Source organism: Prionailurus viverrinus, chromosome X (genome assembly GCF_022837055.1).
Source record: "Prionailurus viverrinus isolate Anna chromosome X, UM_Priviv_1.0, whole genome shotgun sequence".
Lineage (NCBI taxonomy): Eukaryota > Metazoa > Chordata > Mammalia > Carnivora > Felidae > Prionailurus > Prionailurus viverrinus.
In genome coordinates this window covers 8,529,352-8,540,441 of record NC_062579.1, presented here as the reverse complement: position 1 = coordinate 8,540,441, position 11,090 = coordinate 8,529,352, and the positions used below count along the sequence as shown (strand labels likewise).

Genomic DNA, 11,090 nt, shown 5'->3' with positions numbered 1-11,090 from the left:
AGACGCTGATAAGTTTTCTTCAAGATCTTCCGCTCTCTGTGCACATGGTTAGACCACTTGTCCACGTTCCTCGAGGTTAGTTGTGGCTGTGTGACCCCGGGTGACCAGCAGAATGTAGACGGAAGTGGAAAATACCACCTCCAGCCCCAACTCATGAAATGGACCCAACTCCCTTGCGGTCCTCCGTACTCCTCTTCTGGATGGCTCGAATGTGGGGGGCGCCTTGTGGAGGGCATTTTGGGAGCTACCCCTTGAAGATAAGGCAGCCACAAGATAGAAGGAGTCTGAGCCCTGAATCACCACCTTGAGGGAAGTTGCATGACTGGTTGCCTGGCATTGAAATGTGCTGCTGGGGAGGAGGAACGTGTTACTGTGTTAAGCCACAAACTCTGGGGGATGGATGTGTTAAAGCAGCTTGTGTTCCCTTGTCTAGTCGAGGGCGTGGGGAACCGGGCATTGTGCAGACTTGACTGATGCTGGAGAGATCCTGCTATAGGAGAAAGGTAGAACAGAAGGGAAATCCATGTGACTGGCATCCACACTCCCCCATGTATCGCAATACTATTCGGAGGGCTTGTCCCAAATTCGAGTCCTTGAGCTTTGCACATGGGAGGATTTCATTCAGCAGAGCTGGGAAAAAGCCCACGGATATGCATTTTAATTGTTAGCTTCCGTGATCTGGGTGCCGGTAGACCAGGAAGACCATTTCGGGAACCGGGGAGAACATGGTCTCTCACAGTGCTAAGGGGATGTTTGTCGAATGAATAATTAAACCGACAAGGAACAGGAGAAGAGAGAGTGAAAATGAGATTACAAGCGGGGAGACGTGAAAAAGAGCAGCACACAGCTGGGGAGAGCCTCGCCCTGCGGCGCCTGGAAAGGTGGGGACATTTTGTCACAGGTGGCTGCGGCTGATGGTGGCAGACGAGGCATATGGAGTGTGTTCCTCAGCTTGCCAGCCCGACTTTCCCCAGGGGAAGCCCTCTGCTTTGAGGGCCCTGCTTTTTTTCAGGCGTTTTATGTACATCCTGCTGTCGCTGTCCTCTAACAAGCTGCTCCTGTGCCGGATGCATTTTCATGGCTAATGGCCCTGACTTTCTGGGAGACGCTGGGAGCAACAGAAAACAGGAAACACCGTGTAGCTAGATTGAAATCAGTCGGCACATGCCCGCATCTGCTCATTTTTTAAACATTTTTATTGTCTTAAATGTAAATTCAAGTTAGTTAACATACAGGGTCGTCTTGGCTTCAGGAGTAGAGCCCAGTGATTCATCTCTTACACGGGACACCCAGCGCTCATTCTCCACGCCCGTCACCCATTTAGACCCTCCCCTCCCCCACCTCCCCTCCAGCAACCCTCAGTTGGGTCTCTAGTGTTTGCTCCTTTGCGGCACAAATTTCAGGTAAGCCAAAGAGATATGATCTCTCTGCTTTCCTGATGCGCACGTCATAAGGGGCCCACCTTTGATTTGCTGAAATAAATACCATTTTCTCATTGGGGGGGGCCGGAGGAGAATCCACCCAAGGCTCATGGCGCTCATGGCCCAGCAGACTCAGGCAGAGAGCAAAGGGGTTAAGCCGACACCGGGGGCAGAGGGGTCAGGGTGGCGTGCACCTTGAGTGAGGTGAGCAGATGCCACTTGGAGACTGGAAGTGACAGAGACAAATGACAGCATGTGAGGATGCAGAACATGGACCGGGGATGCCAGGTGGACCGTCAACCCCAGCAGGCTGCTCCAGGCAGGCGGGCGTGGTGCTCCACACACCTTTCCTAACAAGCTGTCTTCAAAGTCTTGTGGCCTCTGCCCAGTGTCCTCATCAGCCCCTTTCGAAATAAGTGAAATGCCTTCCTGTCCACAGGTCACCAGTTGGTTATTCATATGGTATCTTCAAGAGTTCACGGTATGCCGGTGACATTCCTAAGAATGTCATTTAGAATTAGTCTTCACTTTTTTTTTTTTTAATTTTTTTTTCAACGTTTATTTATTTTTGGGACAGAGAGAGACAGAGCATGAACGGGGGAGGGGCAGAGAGAGAGGGAGACACAGAATTGGAAACAGGCTCCAGGCTCCGAGCCATCAGCCCAGAGCCCGACGCGGGGCTCGAACTCACAGGCCGCGAGATTGTGACCTGGCTGAAGTCGGACGCTTAACCGACTGCGCCACCCAGGCACCCCAGTCTTCACTTCTTAAAACATCATGGTGGAAGTATTGTCACTATAATATCACATTAGTCCATGATAACGAGAGCTCCAATATTTGAAACTCTTAATGCGTGGCTCATGTTGTGCAAAGAACTTTTCATATGTTGCCTTATTCAAGTCCAACAATAGCCTCGCGAGACCAAGGTCTTGACTCTATGAGGTTAAAGTCAAGGAAACGGAGTCTTGGCAAAGGAAGAAACATGCCCACGGTCTCAAAGCGGCAAAGCCAGCATTTGAGCGTAAGCAAGAAGTGAAATTAGCCAGGTAGAGAAAGGCAAATACTGTGTCATCTCTTGTATGTGGAATCTTAAAAAAAAAAACAAAAACCAATTTCAATAGAATTAGAGAGTAGAATGTTAGCCATGGGGGTCTGGGGGTGGGGGGGGATGGGCACATGCTGGCCAAAGGGTACAAGCCTTCTTCAGCTGTAAGATGGATAAGCCTGGAGATCTAATATACGGCATGGTGACTCTAGTTACTAATACCATGTTGTGTATTTGAAAGTTGCTAAGAGAGTAGATCCTAAGTGTTCTCAGCACGCGGGCACACGCACACACACACGGTAACTATGTGAGGTGATGAATGCGTTCATTAACTTGATTGTGATAATCGTTCCACAAAGTATATGTATTTCAAATAATCTCATTTTACTCTTTAGATATATACGATTTCTCTTGTCAGTCATGCCTCAGTAAAGCTGGAAACATAAAATGTTAACTCTTAACTATTTTTCCGCTGACACTTATTGGGGGAGTTATAATGAACCTTTTGATACATCATATCCGTTCATCTTACCAACCACCCACGGAATAGACATCATGGTCCTCACATGGAGATGAAGGAAGTAAGGGGTAGAGAGATTCAGTGACCTGCCCAAGACCATCAACTCTAAGACAGAGCTGCAAAATGTTGATCCCAAGGGTTTCTGGTTGGGCCTGGAACAGCTGTTCTCTGCTGACTGTCGTGTAAGTCAAGCTGCCATTTGGGCCCCAAATGCTGATATCCAACCTCTACTGTCCCAGCCCGTCAATCTGTAATAGTCTCCATTGAGGGAGGGTAGCCTTTATTATTTAAAACTCCAGTTTCTAAGTTGATACTGCTAGAGTTATATGAGGCTCTGGGGAGACAGTGTGAGGGGCCTGGGAGATTGATTTTGGTAGGAATTCTGGCGGAAGAGAATGTGAAATGGTGGATGCTTCAGAGATTTAAAATAAATTGCTGTGTGTGTGTTATTTCCTTCTCATAACACTCTTGGGGGCTGACTAAAGGAAACCTATGGGATGTTTGCCCCAGCCCCAGTGCTGTCCCAAGAGTGATAAAGAGCCTGTTTGAACTGGGCCAGGTATTTGCCTAAAAAAGGAAGTCAGGCGGGTATAGAAATATACACCCAGCGGGCATTAGATGGGGGAGAACTGTTTAATCTGTCTTTTGAATGGATTAACGGTTGGCTTTAAGAAGGCGCTTCTGACTTTTGGCTGTGTAGACCACGAGGAGAGGCCACGCTACATAATGAGGATGAGCACCGAGGGGGAATTAGTGGTGTATCTGCAATCGGCAAAAAATAGCCATAAAATTATTTCCAGGGAGAGACAGATTTCCTCATCTCAAACTGGGATGGAAAAATCACCCACACAGAACGCTTTCAATCAGTGTTGGAAAGCGTTTGCTTTCAAAAGCAGCATGGCACAGGGGCGCCTGGGTGGCGCAGTCCGTTAAGCGTCCGACTTCAGCCAGGTCACGATCTTGCAGTCCGTGAGTTCGAGCCCCGCGTCAGGCTCTGGGCTGATGGCTCAGAGCCTGGAGCCTGCTTCCGATTCTGTGTCTCCCTCTCTCTCTGCCCCTCCCCCGTTCATGCTCTGTCTCTCTCTGTCCCCAAAATAAATAAACGTTGAAAAAAAAAATTAAAAAAAAAAAAAACAGCATGGCACAGAGCTGGACCGTCCAGTACAGTGGCTCCTTAGCCCCGTGTCGTTGTGGAGGGCATGAAATGTGGCCATTTCAAACGGAGGTGGGCCGTAAGGGTAAAAGACACACGAGACTCTAACGAGTCAGTAGGAAGAAAGCCAAGTATCTCCCCGATCATTTTTTAACACTGATGACATACCGAAATGAGCATGCTTTTTTTGGATAAATTGAGCTAAATAAAGTATTAAGATGAATGCCACCTGTTTACTTCTTAAAATCTGACTACTAGGAGATTTGAAATTAGGCATGTGGCTTGCCTTCTGTTTCTATGGGAAGGCAGCGGTCTAGACTGGGAGTAGGGCTTTGAGGTCCAAGAACACTGGGCTGAAAGTATCCCTTTTGCTCACTTTCTGTGCTGCTCACGCACGAGAAAACCTTTCTGTGCTTGAGTTTCCACTGATGTCAAAAAAGCAGACGACTACCTCTACTTTCGGGTTATTATGATGGCAAAGTATTATGATGGCCCACCCTAGATAAACATTAGTTTTCTTCTAACCTTCCCTCTTGCCACGTATTTTGGCAAACTTGAGGGAAATGATTTTAGATTTTGAATCCCATAACCTGGCGAACTACCATTCAAGTGTCAAGCAAAATTAAGACTTTTGGGGAGCCTGGGTGGCTCAGTCAGTTAAGCGTCAGACTCTTGGTTTCGGCTCAGGTCACGATGTCACGGTTTGTGAGATCGAGCCCCGCTTCGGGCTCTGCACTGACAGTGCGGAGCCTGCTTGGGATTCTCTATTTCTCTCAAAATAAATTAAAAAGTAAACTTAAAAAAAGAGAAGTTAAGACTTTTTAGATATGCAGAGACTTGCGGAGGCACTTTGAAAGTGCTAAAGATGTTACTTACGGAGCACCTGGGTGGCTCCGTCAGTTAAGCTTCTGACTTCGGACTCAGGTCATGATCTCAGGTTCGTGAGCTCGAGCCCCGCGTTGGGGTCTGTGTTCACAGCTCAGAGCCTGGAGCCTGCTTCGGATTCTGTGTCTCCCTCTCTCTCTCTCTCTCTCTCTCTCTCTCTGCCCCTCTCCCACACATGCTCTCTCTCTCTCTCTCTCTCTCTCTCTCTCTCAAAAATCAACATTAAAAAAAATGTTACTTACAGTGCCACCAGAATAAAAACGGATGCCAAGAGAGAGATGTAGCTACTGATCACTGCACATGATTATAGATGCAAAAGTCAAATGATAATAATAACACTAATGATACAACCCAGGATCCAAATCCTAGATGTCAGAAGGGAAATGAAAGGGTTAGAGAAGGAAGTGAGATTTCCGTTTTGTTGGGGAGGAAGATTTAGATACCCATTGCCTTTGGTCGCAACTAAAATACTATAATGTTAGGTATGCATTTGCTAAAAATTTAAAAGCAGCAAGTAGCAAAATAGAAAAATGATGGCCGTTTCGCGATTACTAGAAGAAAATTAAGTGGAACAAAGCACAGGTATCGGCACAACAGTAGGCAAGGAAGGAAAAAGAAGAAATAAGGGCAAGTCATGGTAAGTAGAACAAATGAAATAAGACGGCATGAATAAACCCAAGGATATTAACAGTTGCATTAAATGTAGATGGGTTAAATACACCTTTTTTTTAAAAAAAAGGAAAAACAGGGGCGCCTGGGTGGCTCAGTCAGTTAAGTGACCGACTTCGGCTCGGGTCACGATCTCACGGTCCGTGAGTTCGAGCCCCGTGTCGGGCTCTGGGCTGATGGCTCAGAGCCTGGAGCCTGTTTCCGATTCTGTGTCTCCCTCTCCCTCTGCCCCTCCCCTGTTCATGCTCTGTCTCTCTCTGTCTCAAAAATAAATAAATGTTAAAAAAATTTTTTTAAAAGGAAAAACAGATTGGTTGAATAATTTAAAAGTAGGCTTCAGGCGAAATAACAGGCGAAAAAGTAAAGGTTAGAAAAGATCTATCATAAAATGCTAGAATGAAAGAGATAAACAAGGGCAGAATTATTAATATTTGTAAAAGTGAAAGCCAAAAGTAGTAAGAGAAAGAGAGATCATATTGACAACAGATCCATGTCCAAAGCAGGCTCCAGGCTCCGAGCTGTCAGCACAGAGCCCGACATGGGGCTTGAACCCACGGACTGTGAGACAATGATCTGAGCTGAAGTCGGACGCTTAACTGACTGAGCCACCCAGGCGCCCCTAACCTGAATTACTTCTTAATTATAAGGTTCATCAAGGTCATGAGAGTCCTACAAAAAACCAGCGCTGCTGGTGGCACTGGCCCCCACCCCCGTCTCCGCCCACGGGCAAGGCTCTGTGGCCTATGCCACTCTTGGGCACAGATGTGTCCACAGCTGCTGCACCTCCGCCCCTGGAACTTCGTCAGCCACAGCCCCTCGTCCACTGCCGCCCGGCCCGCTCCCTCCTGCAAGAAGGGATTGAGGAATGCCCTTGTCCTGATGAGCACCAGGTGACGTATGGAAGTGTTGAATCACTATATCGTACACCTGAAACTAATATAACACTGTGTTTAACTGGAATGAAAACAAAAAGTTGAAGTGTTTCGATGATACCATGACGATATTTTTGGCTTCTACAAGTGGTGTCGCGGCCCTGCTAAACGTAATACTGCGGTCGAGTTACAGCAACTTCTAGTCTCACTTGTCCTTGACTCGGAGTGTGATGTTTTCCCCAATGGCTCTTCGGATGACTCTTGTATTTTGCTTGTGAAAGGACCAGTGGTTTTCCTCCAGGCCATCAGAGTTTGGGAGTACTACAAGGCTGCCATAGCCTTTAATGAGTTTAATGTTCTGCACTGGCACATGGGTGATGACCAGCCTTTCCCTTATCAGACGCTGCTTTCCCTGAGTTAGGCACCAAAGAAGACACTCTTTGTCTCGTGTTTATACACCAAATGATGTCTCCATGGCGATCGAGTATGGCTGGTTGTGAGGGATTCGAGTCATATCAGAGCTTTATAGCCCTGGACATACACATTCTTGGGGAGACCTAAGCAGTCTGGGATCTTTAGAGCTATAAACTCTATTCTGAATTCAGTTTAGAGCTCTCTGTCTAAAATTTTTCAAAGTTAGTACAGTGTTTCCAGATCACTTCATTCACTTGGGAGGTGACGAAGTGGAATTTCAATGTTGAGAATCCAATCCAAAAATCGAATCATTTCATGAAGCAGAAAGGCTTTGGCGAAGACTTTAGAAGACTAGAATCTTTCTGCATTCAAGAGCTTTTGGGTTTTGTGTCAACCATAAACAAGGGACCCATAGCCTGGCAAGAGGTTTTTGATGATCGTGTGAAGCTTTGGTCAGGCACAATCGTTCAGGTACGAAAAGATAAAACGTATCGTGAGGAACAGGGTGAAAACACAGCAGCTGGTTTCCCCGTGATCTTTTCTCCTCCTTGGTGCTTAGATTTGATTAGTTATGGACAAGATTGTAGACATTGCTATAATGTGGACCCTCTTGATTTTGATGGTTCCCAAGAACAGAACAAAACTTGTCATTGGTAGAGAAGCTTGTCTATGGGGAGAATTTGTGGATGCAACTTACTTCATTCCAAGATTGTGGCCATGGGCAAGTGCCATGGGTGACAGACTCTGGAGTCACGAGCACATCAAAGAGAAGAAGGTGGCGCCCGGGTGGCTCAGTCGGTTAAGCCTCCGGCTCTTGATTTCGGCTCAGGTCATGACCTCACGGTTCATGAGATCGAGCCCTGAGGGGGGCTTTGTACTGACAGCACGAAGCCTGCTTGGGATTTTCTCTCTCCCTCTCTTTCTGCCCCTCCCCCACACTCTTGCATACCCTCTTTTTCTCTCTCTCAAAATAAAAAACATTTTAAAAAAAGAGAAGATGCCTACACCAGACTAACAGTTCACCAGTCCACAGTGGTCAGACAAGACTATCTGCAGAAACTTTTTTTCCCGGGCGTTGTAACCACAAGTACAAAATATAAAAATGGGTCCAAAGCAGAAAATAGGAGGGGACAAAGCCCACAGCGATCTGCACTACAATCAACTTGATTTTGAAATCATGGAAATTAAGCTTTGGTATACTGGTTTTGAATAAAATGTATCTATTTAATGGTTGAAAAAAAAAATGTGGAGTATAGCCAAAAAAGTGCTCGAAGAAAAATAGGCAGTTATAAATACATTCCCTAGAGAAGCAGAGAAAATGAAATTAGCAGTGAAATCTAAAACCCAATAAAAGAACAGAAAAACCTGGAAAAATAAATATAAAGGCAAAGCAGATGTTAATGGTACTTTTCCAAAAATTACAGAGTTAATCAATAGAACACAAACCTGATTAAAAAAAATTTTTTTAATGTTTATTTTTAAGAGAGAGCATGAGCGGGGGGAGGAATAGAGACACAGGGAGACACAGAGCTGTCAGCACAGAGCCCGATGCGGGCCTCGAACCCACAAACTGTGAGATCGTGACCTGAGCTGAAGTTGGATGCTCAACTGACTGAGCCCCCCAGGCGCCCCCACAGACCTGATTCTTTTAAAAGATCTCCCAAACAGTCTATCCTTTAACGAGTGTGATAGCAAGAAAAATAAAGAGGACGTAAATAGATAATCTTAACATTCAGGTACCTCAAAAAATGTCCAAAAGCAGGAACACAGGGAAAAGATATAAAAGGCATAAATAGCGGCGCCTGGGTGGCGCAGTCGGTTAAGCGTCCGACTTCAGCCAGGTCACGATCTCGCGGTCCGTGAGTTCGAGCCCCGCGTCGGCTCTGGGCTGATGGCTCAGAGCCTGGAGCCTGTTTTTGGTTCTGTGTCTCCCTCTCTGCCCCTCCCCGTTCATGCTCTGTCTCTCTCTGTCCCCAAAATAAAATAAACATTGAAAAAAAAAAAGGCATAAATATTGGAAAGAAGAGAGAAAAGTGTCTTTGCCTGAAGATAATACTGATTATCTGCTTTGAAAAATCTAAAAGGTTTCTCTGAAAAATGATTAAACCTACGAATAATGTTCATATAGTTAAGGAAATTGAAAATAAAAATATAAACATTAATAGCCTTCTTATACTACCAATCACCTCTCTGAAAATGGCATTTTAAAAAGTTAGTTTCACAATATCAACAATAGCAAATACAGTAAAAATAAATAAAACCAGGGCTAAATCTAATGCAAGTTGTAAGATTTAGCTGAAGAAATTAAAAAAGAACTATTTGCTGAAGGATATTAAATAATACCTGAAAAATGTAGTCATGCCATGTTTCTGAATGTGCTTTCCAACTCAAAAGTCCAACAAGAAATGGTAAAAGGAAGGGGGGCAATTCAACCCTAAAATTCATATAAAAGTGAAAATGTAATGAAAGGAACCAAGAGAGTTTTTTAAAAAGAATATTGAGGATAACTGGCCATATCAGAAACCAACTATAAGTGCCCTATGAAGCCACAGGACTTCAAATAAACATGCATCAGCTTCTGAATTCTCTTTTCTGTTCTATGAATCCATTTCTGTTAGTTTTAAGTATCATAGAGTAGTTGGAAAACGAAATTGATATGATTTGCTCTCTATGTGGAAAACCAATATTTTAGATTCCTAATTCACACCACTGTCATTTTTCTATCTTTATTTCTATTATTTGTTTATTTCCGAAGAACTAAATGTCAGTTGGATTCGAGAGCTAAACGTAAAATCAAAATGACAAAATTATTAGAAAAGGGTTAGGAGAATATAAACGAATGGAATAAACTCCAGATCTTATTGTTACTTAACTGGAAAAAGAAATCACAGTATAATACATATTATATATTATGTCAAGGTAGAAAAAAATTCCCGGACGAAGAGCTAGAAGGATCCCTACCAATATGCTAAGAAGTGGTTACTTGTAGAAACCACCGAAATATCCAGCAGGAAAAAAACCATCTCCGGGACCTTTTATTGGCTGAATTAAAAAGGCGGGTCACCAAGCGCTATGTCTATGTATGTATGTGGATGTATTTATATTTATAATGTGAAACCATAGGAAAAGTAATATAAGGTAGAAGAAGGACAATCCGTAAGGAGTGGTGGCATTTAGGGAGGGGTTGGTGAAGGGGTGTGGGGGCAGTGATTTGGGTACTTTGCTGTCCAACTCTTCAGCGCTGCCCAGCGGAACTTTCTGTACCTGTGCTGTCCCATTCAGTAGCCCCTAGTGACGTGTGACTGTTGAGCACTTGAAATGTGGGTAGCGTGACTGAGGAAATGAATCTTTAATTTAACTCTTTTTTTTTCCCCATCAAAATAGCCATGTATGACTAGTGGCTAATGTGTTGGCAAGTGAAGCTCTACATATCTTTATATTGTTTGAAAAAAAGCCTTACTTTTTTAACAATGAAAACGCCTATCTGCTGGCATGGTTTAGGTTATGCCTGGGATGACAAACAGCTTCACTCGTCACCATGGCAAGAGGAAAGAGATGATACGTGGTCTCACGGGGGCTATCTCACGGGGGCTATCTTACGCGGTCTCGCGGGGGCCATCTAAAGCCTTTCTCTTGGAAGGAATTAACACACATTCAAAAATTAACACAGTTTTGAATTTCATTGGTCAAAGCGAGTCTCATGGCCACCCTGAGTCCCAGCGGGTAGGGAAATAACAAACAGACCCTGTGCCCAGAGAGAGGTGAATTTGCCTACAGCCCTAATGTCTATCACATTTGCACAATTTTCTTTTTAATTAAGAAATGAAGAAGGGAAAGCCAAGTGAGAAAACTGGAGCTCAGACCTCTGTGGTAACATCCATAAAAGCTCCGTCAGTATTTGAAAGTGACTCACCTACCCATTTCCTCATTGAAGTAAAAAACGGTCATCTTCATTTCTCGAGCGGGAGAGCTTCGCATATGCTGGAAGAGTAGGTTGTTGCTTCTAGAGCTCTTTTGGTTGACTACCTGGGGAAATATTTCGATAGGATTTAACAGTTCTTATCTGGTAAAGTATTCAGGCTGATACTGAATACACATTTGTTTTTTTCCC

General features: G+C 44.5%; 1 pseudogene; it reads left to right on the top strand.

The window, feature by feature from the left end:
• Positions 1 to 6,455: 6,455 nt before the first annotated feature.
• On the top strand, positions 6,456 to 8,079 carry LOC125157706 (beta-hexosaminidase subunit beta-like; annotated as a pseudogene).
• The last annotated feature ends 3,011 nt before the right edge of the window (positions 8,080 to 11,090 follow it).